The 15495-nt window shown below is 47.4% G+C and overlaps 1 protein-coding gene across 1 annotated transcript in view; it reads right to left on the reverse strand.

Annotated features, from left to right (window-relative positions):
- LOC134949536 (complement C4-like) overlaps window positions 1–15495 on the reverse strand; it is a 198375-nt gene that overhangs the window by 12528 nt on the left and 170352 nt on the right. The window lies entirely within an intron of this gene.

Genomic DNA, 15495 nt, shown 5'->3' on the forward strand with positions numbered 1-15495 from the left:
TTAATGAGCAGTAGAGTCTGCTGTACATAACAGACCAGGAGGTCAGTCACAGACCAGGAGGTCAGTCACAGACCAGGAGGTCACGGACCAGGAGGTCACAGAACAAGAGGTTCAGGTACAGCAGACTAGAAGTAGAGAAGCACAACCGAAGAGGGGTTGGTGCGAGACCCATATAGGCCAACAAAGCTCAAGGCTGAAGGAATTCGCAGCAGAAATTTTCGATTCCACTGATCGTTCCGCACATAAGATTAGTTGCTTGTGTGCAGATACGATTGTACCGCATGTGATTGTGTGCATTAGCGTGTCTTGAATTCAGAAGAACGCTACTTGCACATTGTTAACGTGATTTGTGTAATTTTTTTTATTTTAAGGGAAGTAGCCTGATCACTCAGGGACATTCCAGCGACTGACACTTGCTGGGGAGGGTAAGACGCTCCCACACGCCCGAGCAAGTAGACGTACTTAGGGGCCCTAGGTTGGGTACGGAACCTCTGGGAACTTTGGTCGCCGTATTGGCCAGCGTGGGCGGAGTTAAGTGGGCGGACCTCGAGGCAAAACCCCCACCGCAGCCTTACCCCGGACATTTTGGTTTTCTGTAAGGGTTGCCGAAGACCCTGATTGGAAGTCAGAGGTAGCGAAAGCAACGCCTGCAGAGATGGGGGCCACTTGTTCAGGTAAGGGGCGATCAACCCAGGTTCAGGTTGATTTGGTAAACCGACCAATCGGGTCGGCAAGGTCATGTGTGAGAAATCAGACCAAGATGGTCATCACACAGAAATATTATGCAATGAATGGGAAAGGATGACTGTGCATGACGGGGAGAAGTTTTCCCGGATAGGTACTTTTAACCCAGAAGTGTTACAGAATTTAAAGAGAAGAGTTTGCCTGATTAAATCTTCAAAAAGGCGTATTAGACATTTATGATTATTTAAAATTGTGGCAACAGGAAAGTGAAATGCAAAGAAATTTAACTTACATATCTGACTCTCATCTTGGGAAGAGAGACATGGCAATGGAGAGGATTATGGCTGCAGAGAATGGCGCGATGGTGTACGATAAAAATGCACTTAGTAACTGTATTAAGAATGAAAGTAACAAATGTAATAATGTTTATAAAAATGAAAGTGTCAAAATTACAAATGTTAACCTGTGCAAGTCGCACCCCATGTTAAACTCCCCTCAGTATTACCAGCGAGAAGGTGAAACCAACACGATGTCAACACTCTACCCAGCAGTCATCATACGAGACACCCAGAGGGACACGGCCAAGTTGGTAAAGGCAATAGCAGAACCCCCTAACGGAGGGTCAGGTGAGGTCGTGTCAACAGGTAAGTACGGTATTGTATGTTACTCACAGACAAATGCATCTTACACCAAAGAGTTAACACAAAATAGCATAATGGAACAAAATCCTGTCAGGGTGAACACAATATATTAAAACAAATGTACACTACAGGAAAGTAGCAGTTTAGGTGTTAATAAATGGTTTAAAGGAAGTATTAAGAACGAGTATACAAGCCTCTCTACCTAACTGGAGAAATAACTCAGTAACTGCATTAAGGAACTCCGCTGTTGGGCATGAGCAAAACATCATCAAGCACAGGGAAACAAAGAAGCCCCAGATCCCTGTGGGTAAGTCAAAGGTGAAAAGGTGTTATAATTGCCAGAAGGAAGGTCATTTTGCAAGAGATTGTAGATCAAGAAGTAGACCAAATTCATATAAACCCCCTAGACAAAGATATGAGCAAAGTTATGACACACCAAATTGTAATCAGGGATCACATAGGAAGGAGTTTGGGCCGCACCTGTAACATGCAATCAGGAAAGGTGATCATTAGGACTGATAGTAAGCCTGAGGTTATAGTTAATGAAATGGGAGGTCAGTTCCTTGCAGGCACAAGGACGGCCGGGTAGACGTTGTAATGTATCTGTGAAATGTTTTCTTTTTCCCCATCTCTGACGTTCATCGGCAGGACCCAAATATCACATAACTATTTGGTCCTTGCAGAAGTCTACCAAACCCCAGTATGACCTACCAGCATCGATGTATCCTGGCCAGATACAAAGGGTAGGTATGGAAATACTGGTGGGAGAGACTATGCAGGGATACCATTGGACATGTAGATGTGACAGCCTGAGGGTGAACGGAAGATCTGATAATGTTTTTTTGTTTTTGTTTGTTGCTTAATGAAAAATGTGATGAATTGTTCTCTCTCGTTTGTTTTTTTTTTCCTCTCTCTCTTCTCACTCATGTTTTCATGTTTTAAAGATGGTATGTCACACATCAGTTAGACAAATGGTAATGCAAGATTTTTGCTCCTTACAGAGAGATCGCTGATTTGGAAGGAATATTGCATCACCGGAGTGATCGTTTGGAAGACTGAGAGACAGCACCTTTGAGATGACAGCAGAACAAGAAGAACAACAAGACTAGAGAACTAATTATCGTAACAAGTTTCTCTCCCCCTCAAACTGTTTTCCTGTACCCCCATTACAAATTTCTCCTTTCTCCTCCTGTAAGATGGACTCGCCTCAAGAGACTGTGAGCCGTGTTTTCATGTTGACCCTGATGTTGACCAGAGCAGTCTGTTTCGGTGAGAGTACCAGTGAGGTCGAGAAAGGATCCAGAAAGGTTCTGATGACAAAGATGGAGGCGTAAATTTCCAATAACAACACAATCACCGAGCAAAGGCGAGTACCGGAAAACGATCTAGCAGCCATGTTATTTGTAGACAATTGTGAAGGATTGTTAGCTGAAGAAAATTGCATCTGTGGGCATTGTGATAGCTTAGTTGAGGATGGGTGCATCAAGAAATGTCAGTCCAGTTTTGACGTTAACATGGACCGGCATCCATTGGGTGGCTATCACTCATTGGTGGGTAGGGTGTTGAATCGGACGGATTGTTGGGTATGCTCTCAAGTGCCTCAAGGCCATAGCAGATCAGGATTAGTACCATTCCCTTTGACGGTAGGGGAGGTGCTTGAGCTAAGTGGTGGGAGGCCGGTGGACAGGAGGTTTGATATCTCCAGTCCTCCTAGTTTGAGGCCCCACCAGTGTCATGTGGATAGATCCCTAGTGTGTTTTAACATTTCCAATCCCCGAAAGCCAGGAAATTGGGAAGTGTCATGGAGTAACCAAACCATGACCTTTTCATATAGAGCCGATAGAATGCCTACAGATACAGAGCTCATACGCCACATAGCCGATAGTGGAAAATATTTCCAATATAGGTATACCCTAGGAAGTAGGATCATGAGAGTTGGAGAAGTATCACCAGGATACTGTGCACATATCATACAATCGGATACGTGTACCAGACAGATGGGAGAATTAGGGTTAGGAGAGTCCACATGGAAAATGTGTAACATGGTAATGACATATTCAGTCCCATATGTTCTCCCCGATGATGCATATTTCATATGCGGGAGAAAGGCGTATGAGCGGCTTGCCCCAAACTCAGAAGGATTATGTTATATTGAAAAAGTACCGCCTGAAGTAATGACTGTATCGCATAACAAAATTGATTTGATTTACGACCCAACCATTGAAACCACGCTGTGATAAAAGGTGATTCCACGACCTGTTTCTTTCACCCGTTTCTCCTTTGTTTTCCTCCAAGGTACAAGGACTCGCTTGGAAGAAGAATTTGACAACCTTTTACACAGACAACAGATGGACTATGCCATAGACCCCCTTATCCCTAGTAACGTTAATTTTACGCTAGCCCAACACTTTTTGTAAGTCTATGGACATTGAGAGAACTTTTGCTCGCACATTTGGCAAAAGCCCAAGGAGACTACAGTCAACATGTACATCAAGACAAGACTTCAGACAAGACTTCAATCAACAAATGCATATTAACCTCACATAGAATATCACTGCATTTACCATAATTGCTCCTTATCTTCATTTCTACAACCTTCAGGTAATGACACACATAGTCGATAGGGAATACAGGCACAGATATCAGCACTCACATATCCCCCCATTCATGTATCATCAACTAAAATGTGCTCCCCCATTTTGTTGCAACCAAAAGCCGAAAAGAGCTCGGTAAAGTTTGACAGCCCATCCACAGACCCTTAATACGGGATAAGAAGGAATTCAAATGTATACTTCGCAATACCTCGAAGCTTGATTTTAAAACACGTACGGCACGATGATACATGACCCCCCAAACATGGATTCATACACACATGCTTCTGCTATCTCACTAGGTCATACCCTTTTCCCACCTTCTTCTCTCCTCCTTTACCCAATCATAGAAATGTATTTACATATGACATATATTTTTCTCTTTTTGAAATGTTTTAGGAAGTGGCAGTTATTGGTGACTGCCAAAGGGTGGACTGTCAAAGTCAGAAAAATATCACGCTGCACGTTGCCATATATGCACTTCATGCGTGTGCACGCTGCATATTTAATCAAAATAATGTATTTTATAAGTTAATATTCCCCTGAGTTCAACAGGTATCAGTGGGTCTCAAGATGGCTCTTTGACCTTAGAGATTCCCCAAACAATAGCTTTCATGTTGGGAGGGCTTCACATGTTCTTATGCATAGTTACGCACAGGAATCGTAATTGAAGATTAATTGTATTCCGAATAAATTACACTAAGCTTTGAGATTCAATGAAGAGGGCCAACACCTGTGTATACGAATGGGGCTGGGTTTCTCTCCAGAGGAATGATTGCTGAGATGTCATTGTCTCAACTGAAAGTGGACAGTGAGACAGTATCCGCCAAACAATAGCTTTCCACAAGACAGGAATGTGTTAGTCATCACCCAACGTTTTGCATAACCAGGATCACATGCTCAGCTCATTGATACAGCTAGCCCACATGCTGTGAAAGACACACACTTCCTGTGGTTGACACCTCCCCACAGCTGTAATGCAGGTATGATATATCCACTGGAAATCACAGGGCACACTGACTCACACAGCTACATAGCACCCAGAAGCATGGCTGGCTCATCACCAGGACTGACCTCCTTACGAAGGCTAAGTATTGAATTCACATGGCTTAATGGCATAGAATAGTTTAAATATGTGTTTGTGGTAAAGTAGTTGTGAAATGATTGGCATAGAATAGTTAGTTTGGAGATACAAATGGCTTAAGGTTAATGATGCTTGTGCAGTTGTATGATTGTTGGGTGTTTGGGATGATACTCTATGAAATCTGTAATGAATTGGAACAGTAGACAATCTGTAGCATAGCATCTCTGGTATACATTTATGGATGGTGATTTATAACAGATTATAGTAGTTTTACATGATACATCTTGCTGAAGGTTAGAAGTCAAAACATACTTCCTTTTGTTACTGTAGTCATGTGCTTGTAGCAATAGCAGGCAGATACTTGTGGGTACCTGGTGATCTGGTCTTGTGATGGCTCATATGCTCTGGTTATTGAGATACTGTGTTGGCTTGAAATTGTGAAAGGTGATTTAGATGGTTTGGAATTGTAAAATCAGAACATATGCATTATATTGAAGCTTAGACATTTTGGAATATAGTGGAGTCTTATGTCTTCTGCTATGTGATTATGGTAAAGCAAAGAATGCCATGTGTTTGGACTTGCAAATCTAAAATGGCTGCTAGCATTCCCTTTTAAATCATATGTTACAGACTTTGGAATCATGGGAGTTTTTCCCAAAATGGAGTCTAGCTTCTGTCCCATGCGGTATTGTAGGGACCATTGTGTTGTTGCTGTGTGTTGTGTATATAGGGACAGCCATCCTGGGTGAGCACAAGTTTCTCAACACAAGGGTTCTCAACATTGACTAACTGCGCAGCGATCGCTCCCACATGTGTAAATTCTCTGCAACCATATTGTCTCTTATTTTAATGTTATAAGCCATTCTCTCTCTCCTTCCCCCTTAAATGTATTTGTATCTTTATTGTATTTTATGTGTAGTGATTCGGTTAGGTATTTTATGTTATCTTGGTAGTGTATAACTTGTAATGTGTTATTCTTTTGCAATTGAACGTTCATTCATTTCCTTAAAAGGCGTTAGACCCTTAGACCGGTATTTGAGTGTTTATTATATTGCTAAGGGGTTCTCAGAGCGTCACATACGCTCATACAGCTTTTAAACTAACAAGGTTACACTGTGTTGCATTTACACCTTATCACTGCACAAGGGTTTACAGTATAAGTACATTGTATAAGGTATAGTTATTAAAGTTTAATTCTGTAAGTGTCTGCGACGCCTGTGCTCACACCCTGTGCACAGCGTCTGCTACACTAAGGGCGTACCCTTGCGGTACCTTTTGCGCCAATTGCGTACTGTGTCTCTTAACCTTTTAAAGTGTTTTAAATAGGATAAACATATAGGCTTTGTCATGTAATAGGCTGTGAGATGCAGACAGGGGTGACATAGACACTGTATGGGCCTATGTAATAGGCTGTGAGATGAAGGCAGGGGTGACATAGTGACTGTATGGGCATTATGTAATAGGCTGTGAGATGCAGACAGGGGTGACATAGACACTGTATGGGCCTATGTAATAGGCTGTGAGATGCAGGCAGGGGTGACATAGTGACTGTATGGGCCCTATGTAATAGGCTGTGAGATGCAGGCAGGGATGACATAGTGACTGTATGGGCCTATGTAATAGGCTGTGAGATGAAGGCAGGGGTGACATAGTGACTGTATGGGCCTTATGTAATAGGCTGTGAGATGCAGGCAGGGGTGACATAGTGACTGTATGGGCCTTATGTAATAGGCTGTGAGATGCAGGCAGGGGTGACATAGTGACTGTATGGGCCTTATCTAATAGGCTGCGACATGCAGACAGGGGTGACATAGTGACTGTATGGGCCTTATGTAATAGGCTGTGAGATGCAGACAGGGGTGACATAGTGACTGTATGGGCCTATGTAATAGGCTGTGAGATGAAGGCAGGGGTGACACAGTGACTGTATGGGCCTATGGAATAGGATGTGAGATGCAGGCAGGGGTGACATAGTGACTGTATGGGCCTTATGTAATAGGCTGTGAGATGCAGCCAGGGGTGACATAGTGACTGTATGGGCCTCATGTAATAGGCTGTGAGATGCAGGCAGGGATGACACAGTGACTGTATGGACCTTATGTAATAGGCTGTGAGATGCAGACAGGGGTGACATAGACACTGTATGGGCCTATGTAATAGGCTGTGAGATGCAGGCAGGGGTGACATAGTGACTGTATGGACCTTATGTAATAGGCTGTGAGATGCAGGCAGGGGTGACATAGTGACTGTATGGACCTTATGTAATAGGCTGTGAGATGCAGGCAGGGGTGACATAGTGACTGTATGGCATACTTGCCTACCTGACCCTCTCCATGAGGGAGAAAATGCTCTGTTCCTGGACTTTCCTGGTAATGCATGATTGGCATCACCTGTGGTGAGCTAGTTAATTGATAAGAAAGGTGTTTCACCACAGGTGATGGCAATCATACATTACCAGGAAAGTCCAGTAACAGAGCATTTTCTCCCTCATGGAGAGGGTCAGGTAGGCAAGTATGCTGTATGGACATTATGTAATAGGCTGTGAGATGCAGACAGGGGTGACATAGTGACTGTATGGGCCTTATGTAATATGCTGTGACATGCAGGCAGGGGTGACATAGTGACTGTATGGGCCTTATGTAATAGGCTGTGAGATGCAGGCAGGGGTGACATAGTGACTGTATGGGCCTTATCTAATAGGCTGTGACATGCAGACAGAGGTGACATAGTGACTGTATGGGCCTTATGTAATAGGCTGTGAGATGCAGGCAGGGGTGACATAGTGACTGTATGGGCCTATGTAATAGGCTGTGAGATGAAGGCAGGGGTGACACAGTGACTGTATGGGCCTATGGAATAGGATGTGAGATGCAGGCAGGGGTGACATAGTGACTGTATGGGCCTCATGTAATAGGCAGTGAGATGCAGCCAGGAGTGACACAGTGACTGTATGGGCCTATGTAATAGGATGTGAGATGCAGGCAGGGGTGACATAGTGACTGTATGGGCCTCATGTAATAGGCTGTGAGATGCAGGCAGGGGTGACACAGTGACTGTATGGACCTTATGTAATAGGCTGTGAGATGCAGGCAGGGGTGACATAGTGACTGTATGGGCCTCATGTAATAGGCTGTGAGATGCAGGCAGGGGTGACATAGTGACTGTATGGGCCTCATGTAATAGGATGTGAGATGCAGGCAGGGGTGACATAGTGACTGTATGGGCCTCATGTAATAGGCTGTGAGATGCAGGCAGGGGTGACATAGTGACTGTATGGGCCTCATGTAATAGGCTGTGAGATGCAGACAGGGGTGACATAGACCAGTGCCGTAACTAGGCATTTTAGCGCTGTGTGCAAGAAACGACATTGGCGCCCCCCCCCCCATGCAAGATAGGGGCAGTGCGCGCCGTAGGCGCGTGGAAAATATATAGGGGCATGGCTTCATGGGGAAGGGGCGTGGCCACAAAATAATAGCAATTCATACTACGGTGCACAGTAGTCTACATTATTCAAATTACGCTGCACAGTAGCGCCACTACACCAGGTAGAGCCCCTTTAATACATTACAGCAGAAAGCGTCCCCCTTTTTACACATTGCGGCAGACAGTCCCCCTTTTTACACATTGCGGCAGACAGTCCCCCTTTTTACACATTGCGGCAGCCAGTCCCCCTTTTTACACATTACAGCAGACAGTCCCCCTTTTTACACATTGCGGCAGACAGTCCCCATTTTTACACATTGCGGCAGCCAGTCCCCCTTTTTACACATTGCGGCAGCCAGTCCCCCTTTTTACACATTGCGGCAGCCAGGACCCCTTTTTACACATTGCGGCAGCCAGGACCCCTTTTTACACATTGCGGCAGCCAGTCCCCCTTTTTACACATTATGGCAGACGGTGTCCCCCAGAGAGAGAGAGAAAGAGAGAGAGAGAGAGAGAGAGAGAGAGGGATATACTCACCTTCTCCCCGCTGACAGGCTCCTCGTGCTGGCATCTCCCTCTGTGCAGTGTGCAGGCATCGGACAAGGAGGAGGAGGGAGGGGGACTGGAGCCGCAGCAGCGCTATGTCATTGGTAGTAAGCGCCGCTGCAGCATCCCCCTCTCCTTCCGTATTGGTTGCCTGGCGCTGCTGTGGATGCTGGGATGGAGGAACCGCATCCCAGCATCCACAGCAGCGCCGGGCAGCCTATACGGAAGGAGAGGGGGATGCTGCAGCAGCGTTTACTACCAATGAAATAGCGCTGCTGCGGCTCCAGTCCCCCTCCCTCCTCCTCCTTCTCAGCTGCCTCCGGCGCTTCTCTCTCCTCCAGCGCGGCTGCGTCGCACGGCGCGGACTTCAGAGGCGGCATGTAATGAGTCAATTTGACTCATTACATGCCGCTGGCCGTGCGCCCTCAGGGCAACTGCGCTGTGTGCCAAGCCCACTTGGCACACACGTAGTTACGGCCCTGACATAGACACTGTATGGGCCTCATGTAATAGGCTGTGAGATGCAGGCAGGGGTGACACAGTGACTGTATGGACCTTATGTAATAGGCTGTGAGATGCAGGCAGGGGTGACATAGACACTGTATGGGCCTTATGTAATAGGCTGTGAGATGCAGGCAGGGGTGACATAGTGACTGTATGGACCTTAAGTAATAGGCTGTGAGATGCAGGCAGGGGTGACATAGTGACTGTATGGGCCTTATGTAATAGGCTGTGAGATGCCATCAGGGGTGACATAGTGACTGTATGGGCCTTATGTAATAGGCTGTGAGATGCAGGCAGGGGTGACACAGTGACTGTATGGGCCTATGTAATAGGCTGTGAGATGCAGGCAGGGGTGACATAGTGACTGTATGGGCCTCATGTAATAGGCTGTGAGATGCAGGCAGGGGTGACACAGTGACTGTATGGGCCTATGTAATAGGATGTGAGATGCAGGCAGGGGTGACATAGTGACTGTATGGGCCTATGTAATAGGCTGTGAGATGAAGGCAGGGGTGACACAGTGACTGTATGGGCCTATGTAATAGGATGTGAGATGCAGGCAGGGGTGACATAGACACTGTATGGGCCTATGTAATAGGCTGTGAGATGCAGGCAGGGGTGACATAGTGACTGTATGGGCCTTATGTAATAGGCTGTGAGATGCAGGCAGGGATGACATAGTGACTGTATGGGCCTATGTAATAGGCTGTGAGATGAAGGCAGGGGTGACATAGTGACTGTATGGGCCTTATGTAATAGGCTGTGAGATGCAGGCAGGGGTGACATAGTGACTGTATGGACCTTATGTAACAGGCTGTGAGATGCCGACAGGGGTGACATAGACACTGTATGGGCCTATGTAATAGGCTGTGAGATGAAGGCAGGGGTGACATAGTGACTGTATGGGCATTATGTAATAGGCTGTGAGATGCAGACAGGGGTGACATAGACACTGTATGGGCCTATGTAATAGGCTGTGAGATGCAGGCAGGGGTGACATAGTGACTGTATGGGCCTTATGTAATAGGCTGTGACATGCAGGCAGGGGTGACATAGTGACTGTATGGGTCTTATCTAATAAGTTGTGAGATGCTGTCAGGGGTGACATAGTGACTGTATGGGCCTTATATAATAGGCTGTGAGATGCAGGCAGGGATGACATAGTGACTGTATGGGCCTTATGTAATAGGCTGTGACATGCAGGAAGGGGTGACATAGTGACTGTATGGGCATTATGTAATAGGCTGTGAGATGCAGGCAGGGGTGACATAGTGACTGTATGGGCCTATGTAATAGGCTGTGAGATGAAGGCAGGGGTGACACAGTGACTGTATGGGCCTATGGAATAGGATGTGAGATGCAGGCAGGGGTGACATAGTGACTGTATGGGCCTTATGTAATAGGCTGTGAGATGCAGCCAGGGGTGACATAGTGACTGTATGGGCCTCATGTAATAGGCTGTGAGATGCAGGCAGGGATGACACAGTGACTGTATGGACCTTATGTAATAGGCTGTGAGATGCAGACAGGGGTGACATAGACACTGTATGGGCCTATGTAATAGGCTGTGAGATGCAGGCAGGGGTGACATAGTGACTGTATGGACCTTATGTAATAGGCTGTGAGATGCAGGCAGGGATGACATAGTGACTGTATGGACCTTATGTAATAGGCTGTGAGATGCAGGCAGGGGTGACATAGTGACTGTATGGCATACTTGCCTACCTGACCCTCTCCATGAGGGAGAAAATGCTCTGTTCCTGGACTTTCCTGGTAATGCATGATTGGCATCACCTGTGGTGAGCTAGTTAATTGATAAGAAAGGTGTTTCACCACAGGTGATGGCAATCATACATTACCAGGAAAGTCCAGTAACAGAGCATTTTCTCCCTCATGGAGAGGGTCAGGTAGGCAAGTATGCTGTATGGACATTATGTAATAGGCTGTGAGATGCAGACAGGGGTGACATAGTGACTGTATGGGCCTTATGTAATATGCTGTGACATGCAGGCAGGGGTGACATAGTGACTGTATGGGCCTTATGTAATAGGCTGTGAGATGCAGGCAGGGGTGACATAGTGACTGTATGGGCCTTATCTAATAGGCTGTGACATGCAGACAGAGGTGACATAGTGACTGTATGGGCCTTATGTAATAGGCTGTGAGATGCAGGCAGGGGTGACATAGTGACTGTATGGGCCTATGTAATAGGCTGTGAGATGAAGGCAGGGGTGACACAGTGACTGTATGGGCCTATGGAATAGGATGTGAGATGCAGGCAGGGGTGACATAGTGACTGTATGGGCCTCATGTAATAGGCAGTGAGATGCAGCCAGGAGTGACACAGTGACTGTATGGGCCTATGTAATAGGATGTGAGATGCAGGCAGGGGTGACATAGTGACTGTATGGGCCTCATGTAATAGGCTGTGAGATGCAGGCAGGGGTGACACAGTGACTGTATGGACCTTATGTAATAGGCTGTGAGATGCAGGCAGGGGTGACATAGTGACTGTATGGGCCTCATGTAATAGGCTGTGAGATGCAGGCAGGGGTGACATAGTGACTGTATGGGCCTCATGTAATAGGATGTGAGATGCAGGCAGGGGTGACATAGTGACTGTATGGGCCTCATGTAATAGGCTGTGAGATGCAGGCAGGGGTGACATAGTGACTGTATGGGCCTCATGTAATAGGCTGTGAGATGCAGACAGGGGTGACATAGACCAGTGCCGTAACTAGGCATTTTAGCGCTGTGTGCAAGAAACGACATTGGCGCCCCCCCCCCCATGCAAGATAGGGGCAGTGCGCGCCGTAGGCGCGTGGAAAATATATAGGGGCGTGGCTTCATGGGGAAGGGGCGTGGCCACAAAATAATAGCAATTCATACTACGGTGCACAGTAGTCTACATTATTCAAATTACGCTGCACAGTAGCGCCACTACACCAGGTAGAGCCCCTTTAATACATTACAGCAGACAGCGTCCCCCTTTTTACACATTGCGGCAGACAGTCCCCCTTTTTACACATTGCGGCAGACAGTCCCCCTTTTTACACATTGCGGCAGCCAGTCCCCCTTTTTACACATTACAGCAGACAGTCCCCCTTTTTACACATTGCGGCAGACAGTCCCCCTTTTTACACATTGCGGCAGCCAGTCCCCCTTTTTACACATTGCGGCAGCCAGTCCCCCTTTTTACACATTGCGGCAGCCAGGACCCCTTTTTACACATTGCGGCAGCCAGGACCCCTTTTTACACATTGCGGCAGCCAGTCCCCCTTTTTACACATTATGGCAGACGGTGTCCCCCAGAGAGAGAGAGAAAGAGAGAGAGAGAGAGAGGGATATACTCACCTTCTCCCCGCTGACAGGCTCCTCGTGCTGGCATCTCCCTCTGTGCAGTGTGCAGGCATCGGACAAGGAGGAGGAGGGAGGGGGACTGGAGCCGCAGCAGCGCTATGTCATTGGTAGTAAGCGCCGCTGCAGCATCCCCCTCTCCTTCCGTATTGGTTGCCTGGCGCTGCTGTGGATGCTGGGATGGAGGAACCGCATCCCAGCATCCACAGCAGCGCCGGGCAGCCTATACGGAAGGAGAGGGGGATGCTGCAGCAGCGTTTACTACCAATGAAATAGCGCTGCTGCGGCTCCAGTCCCCCTCCCTCCTCCTCCTTCTCAGCTGCCTCCGGCGCTTCTCTCTCCTCCAGCGCGGCTGCGTCGCACGGCGCGGACTTCAGAGGCGGCATGTAATGAGTCAATTTGACTCATTACATGCCGCTGGCCGTGCGCCCTCAGGGCAACTGCGCTGTGTGCCAAGCCCACTTGGCACACACGTAGTTACGGCCCTGACATAGACACTGTATGGGCCTCATGTAATAGGCTGTGAGATGCAGGCAGGGGTGACACAGTGACTGTATGGACCTTATGTAATAGGCTGTGAGATGCAGGCAGGGGTGACATAGACACTGTATGGGCCTTATGTAATAGGCTGTGAGATGCAGGCAGGGGTGACATAGTGACTGTATGGACCTTATGTAATAGGCTGTGAGATGCAGGCAGGGGTGACATAGTGACTGTATGGGCCTTATGTAATAGGCTGTGAGATGCCATCAGGGGTGACATAGTGACTGTATGGGCCTTATGTAATAGGCTGTGAGATGCAGGCAGGGGTGACACAGTGACTGTATGGGCCTATGTAATAGGCTGTGAGATGCAGGCAGGGGTGACATAGTGACTGTATGGGCCTCATGTAATAGGCTGTGAGATGCAGGCAGGGGTGACACAGTGACTGTATGGGCCTATGTAATAGGATGTGAGATGCAGGCAGGGGTGACATAGTGACTGTATGGGCCTATGTAATAGGCTGTGAGATGAAGGCAGGGGTGACACAGTGACTGTATGGGCCTATGTAATAGGATGTGAGATGCAGGCAGGGGTGACATAGACACTGTATGGGCCTATGTAATAGGCTGTGAGATGCAGGCAGGGGTGACATAGTGACTGTATGGGCCTTATGTAATAGGCTGTGAGATGCAGGCAGGGATGACATAGTGACTGTATGGGCCTATGTAATAGGCTGTGAGATGAAGGCAGGGGTGACATAGTGACTGTATGGGCCTTATGTAATAGGCTGTGAGATGCAGGCAGGGGTGACATAGTGACTGTATGGACCTTATGTAACAGGCTGTGAGATGCCGACAGGGGTGACATAGTGACTGTATGGGCCTTATGTAATAGGCTGTGACATGCAGGCAGGGGTGACATAGTGACTGTATGGGTCTTATCTAATAAGTTGTGAGATGCTGTCAGGGGTGACATAGTGACTGTATGGGCCTTATATAATAGGCTGTGAGATGCAGGCAGGGATGACATAGTGACTGTATGGGCCTTATGTAATAGGCTGTGACATGCAGGAAGGGGTGACATAGTGACTGTATGGGCATTATGTAATAGGCTGTGAGATGCAGGCAGGGGTGACATAGTGACTGTATGGGCCTTATGTAATAGGCTGTGAGATGCAGGCAGGGGTGACATAGTGACTGTATGGGCCTTATGTAATAGGCTGTGAGATGCAGGCAGGGGTGACATAGTGACTGTATGGGCCTTATGTAATAGGCTGTGAGATGCAGGCAGGGGTGACATAGTGACTGTATGGGCCTTATGTAATAGGCTGTGAGATCAGGCAGTGGTGACATAGTGACTGTATGGGCCTTATGTAATAGGCTGTGAGATGCAGGCAGGGGTGACATAGTGACTGTATGGGCCTTATGTAATAGGCTGTGAGATGCAGGCAGGGGTGACATAGTGACTGTATGGGCCTTATGTAATAGGCTGTGAGATGCAGGCAGGGGTGACATAGTGACTGTATGGGCCTTATGTAATAGGCTGTGAGATCAGGCAGTGGTGACATAGTGACTGTATGGGCCTTATGTAATAGGCTGTGAGATGCAGGCAGGGGTGACATAGTGACTGTATGGGCCTTTTATGTAATAGGCTGTGAGATGCAGGCAGGGGTGACATAGTGACTGTATGGGCCTCATGTAATAGGCAGTGAGATGCAGCCAGGAGTGACACAGTGACTGTATGGGCCTTATGTAATAGGCTGTGAGATGCAGGCAGTGGTGACACAGTGACTGTATGGGCCTTATGTAATAGGCTGTGACATGCAGGCAGGGGTGACATAGTGACTGTATGGGCCTTATGTAATAGGCTGTGAGATGCAGGCAGTGGTGACATAGTGACTGTATGGGCCTTATGTAATAGGCTGTGAGATGCAGGCAGTGGTGACATAGTGACTGTATGGGCCTTATGTAATAGGCTGTGAGATGCAGGCAGTGGTGACACAGTGACTGTATGGGCCTTATGTAATAGGCTGTGACATGCAGGCAGGGGTGACATAGTGACTGTATGGGCCTTATGTAATAGGCTGTGAGATGCAGACAGGGGTGACATAGTGACTGTATGGGCCTATGTAATAGGCTGTGAGATGCAGGCAGGGGTGACATAGTGACTGTATGGGCATTAT

The sequence above is a fragment of the Pseudophryne corroboree genome, chromosome 8 (genome assembly GCF_028390025.1).
Source record: "Pseudophryne corroboree isolate aPseCor3 chromosome 8, aPseCor3.hap2, whole genome shotgun sequence".
Taxonomy (NCBI): domain Eukaryota; kingdom Metazoa; phylum Chordata; class Amphibia; order Anura; family Myobatrachidae; genus Pseudophryne; species Pseudophryne corroboree.